The sequence below is a fragment of the Euprymna scolopes genome, chromosome 31 (assembly GCF_053919585.1).
Source record: "Euprymna scolopes isolate OS-2025 chromosome 31, ASM5391958v1, whole genome shotgun sequence".
In the NCBI taxonomy this organism is placed as follows: Eukaryota; Metazoa; Mollusca; class Cephalopoda; order Sepiida; family Sepiolidae; genus Euprymna; species Euprymna scolopes.
Genome location: NC_136512.1, coordinates 22,643,210 through 22,647,100, shown reverse-complemented (window position 1 = coordinate 22,647,100; position 3,891 = coordinate 22,643,210). Strand labels below are relative to the sequence as shown.

Genomic DNA, 3,891 nt, shown 5'->3' with positions numbered 1-3,891 from the left:
AATCGGTCCTAATTATCAGGCTTGAAACCGACGGTTCCAATGTCTTATCTCATTTAACAACTTTCTGTGCACAAAATACAATATATATACAGGGTGGCCGAAAAGTCCCAGGACACTCTATTGTTAATATTTTAATGCTGTTAAATATGATTGATTTTAATATTCTAGTGTTGTTAAAACAATTTATTTCATTTATTTTTTCAGATTATGACTGACATCAGTGTATTTACTGTTGAGGAGCCCTTAATTGTTGCTGTTTTATTAAAAATACATGTATAGTGTCCTGGGACTTTTCGGCCACCATGTATATATATATATATATATATATATATATATATATATATATATATATATATATATATGCATATATATATGCATATCTATATACATATATATATTAATATATATATATATATATTAATATATATATTAATATATATATATATATATATATATATATATATATATATATATATATATATATATATATATATAGAGGTTGCTACTTTTGGACAGAGGTTTGCAATCTCTTCACTTTATTGATTTGCCGCTGATTTCACGTTGGTAATTTTTCAATTCAGCTTTCATTTTCCTCTTACATGAAAGTACACTTTTTTTTTTAAATTAGATGAAAGAAATTTACCATTGATGAAGTAAAAAAAAAATAAAAGTTTTGACATTTTTGTCGTGGACAAAATTATGGTTAAAAATAAATTTGGTGACTACAGAGTGAACACATGGTACAAATTTGCTGAATGATAGAACTGTAGCTTAATATCGTAAAAAAACTTGCTGGCGAGAAGGATTTTAATCGTGATATGCGATCATAATAGAGACGAGTACCATTAAATAAGCAACTCTTTGCAAGTAAGTCTCCAGTGGCGTATTGAGCCACATTGACCAAATGCTCTCTCTCTCTCTCTCTCTCTCTCTCTCTATATATATATATATATATATATATATATATCAATATATATATATATATATTGACGAAATTCTCATATACATATATTTATATATATATATATATATAAATATATATATATATGAGATTAAGTTTTATATCCAGAAAATATTGCAAAACATCGTTTAAATTGAAATTAAGATATATATATATATATATATATATATATATATATATATATATATGAACGATGTTTTGCAATATTTTCCGGATATAAAACTTAATTTAATTTTGTGCGAAAATCTGGCTATAATTACAGGTAATTATATCCGTGAAATATTTTCTGTTATTTTTTTCTATACCTTAATATATATTTTTCTTCTCGAGTTTTTTTTCAAGGGATGTCGGCATTTTAATTGTTTGGCAAACAAACGCAATTTGACAAAAAATCGAAAATGAAATTCATGAAAAATGATCTCATTAATTAAGATGGGTTTCGCTGCGTATCTCATTCCTTTCTATGTTTCCTTTCTCCCTGACTTTCGTTCATAGTCGCCAAATTTCAATTCAATTATGCAGACTTCATTTAATTACCTCGCCCGAGTTAATCACCGGCTCACTTCTCTAGTGTTTGCGCTGATGCGTTGTTTATAGGTAGTTTCAGATGGAAACACAAATAATTATATGTATAGTGACATAGGCAATCTTCGAATTTTGTATGCGCATCTAAAGATAAACGCCTTGATTTATAAAATAAAAAGTTGAAGAGCTACGAATATATGAAAGGTACCCTTCAAACGGGCGATGTTCGCGCTTTAAAATTCAATATCTTACATAGTCACCTTCGTTTTCAATACACAATTTCATGCGATGAACTATGACTGTGTATGATCGTCCGGAGCGTGCCTGTAAATGAGGGTCTTTCTAAAACTAAAGCATCGTGTGTTTTTATTCTAAAATTGTAAGTACTACCAAAACAGAAGAGGAACCATATAAACAAGCGTTTGTTGTTTTTAAGCATTTTCCACATAGTCACCAGCATTCTCAATCATCTTTTCCCAGGAATCCTGCCTTGACAGAGTACAAAATAGACTTCGTGGCTTAGTGGGGGATGCTCTTTTCTCTACCCTGCAACCTCTCTCCCACAGAAGAGACGTTGTGAGCCTATCCTTGTTTTATCGTTATTTCCATGGCAGGTGCTCGTCTGAACTCCAATGTCTGGTCCCCCCTCGCCAATCTTTTACAAAAAAACAGCCGTCCAGCCGTAGTCACTGTGAAAAATTTCCCCCACTCTTTATCTGTGCCTAAATCAAAATATGTCACGAAGTTTAACAATTTTTTTTATATAGATCCACAGAATATTGTGATAAGTGTTTCAGTGTGAACAGGTTGTGTATAATAAATTATTGGGTTTATCTATTTTATTTTTACTTTCATCATATTTTGCTTTGGTTTTGATACCTCCAAATTCAGCCCAAATTTACAAACCTTCCTTTTCATAGTCCATTTTATGGAGGCGGTTTTTGAGCCCAGTCAACGACGGGTACTTTTGCTAGCATACTGTAGTAATTATAATAATATACCTACAGACACTACTGTTTTATCCTTTCGGGAATCATCAGTGCAGTGTGTCAGAATTAACGCCAGTCGAGAGATTCGAACCCCGAAAACAGAAGTCATGTCCAGCTTCATTAGTGAGGAACGAACCATTCGGTCACCGTCACCCGCGAGAGATACAGTTAAATTTAAACATTTATTCTTATTAAATGCTTTCAATTTCAGTCAGAGTGATCTAATCATTATATGGCGATCGATGCATATGAGTTAAGTTGACCGAGTTTATTACAACTGAACGTGTAAGAAACAAATTTCTTAAAGGGGCTGATATTATTATTTACTGTAATAATTATGATATACTTACAGACTCTAGTGTTTTATCATTTCGGGAATCATCAGTGCAGGGTGTCTCGATTAACGCCAGTCGAGAGATTCGAACCCCAGCAACAGAAGTCATGCCTGGCTTCATTAGCGAAAAGCCGAACCATTCGGCTACCGTCGATCGCGAGAGATACAGTTGAATTTAAACATGTATTCTTACTGAATGGTTTCAACATCAGTCAGAGTGATCTAATCATTATATGACGATCTATGCATATATATCTGTGTGTGTATGTGTATGTGTGTGTGTGTGTGCTTCTGTGTGTGCTTCTATGGACTATACGGCATAATCACGTTGACACACCGGTTCTCGTCAGATCACCGAAGTTAAGCAACGTTGAGCCTGGCTAATACCAGATGGGTGACCATTTGGGAATTCTAGGCGCTGTATGTGCTCCCCGCTTATCTCGGCATTGTTTCCAGTCGTCTTGTACCTCAACTTGCCACTGGTATGCAACAATGTTGACTCAGGAGAGGCGTGGTTGGAGATTGCGCAACACTTGCTACACAAATTTCACGAAAAACGATGCCAAAAACGATTCCGTTTATCTTTTTTTATTTGATTTGATTCTGTTTTAAATTGAATCCTCTGATTTTACCAGGTATAATTGTCTGAAGATATTGGCTTCCTGAGATGAAATGTACCTAAAAGTGATGCTTTTTTCTTTTTCTACTTCCTTTTTGTAAAACTTAAACATGTTCTGCAAAACCAAACTCAAAAACAACACACCTTTGCCCCATTTTTACCTCTTCCCGTTCCCTCGTTCATTTTCTATCACTCCCACTTCCTGGCTCGTTTCCTAACTTACAATGTCCCCAGAATTAATAGCATAACCCGTTTCCCTCTCCCATTGCAAACCTCATTCATGTTCTGCAGGGCAGGGAACAACAACGATAAAAGTTTCTATAAAATAACCAAACCAAACACTACAAACTAGCGATTAAAGATACAAAGAGCTTGAAGAAAAAAAAAACCTTCTGCAAAATGACTGGGTGCAACATGAATAATATTTCAAAAATAACTGGATTCGGCGTTAAATAACCCGAAA

General features: G+C 33.6%; 1 pseudogene; it reads left to right on the top strand.

Annotated features, from left to right (window-relative positions):
- The first annotated feature begins 3,119 nt into the window (after positions 1-3,119).
- Positions 3,120-3,236, top strand: LOC145256024 (5S ribosomal RNA; annotated as a pseudogene).
- Positions 3,237-3,891: the final 655 nt, after the last annotated feature.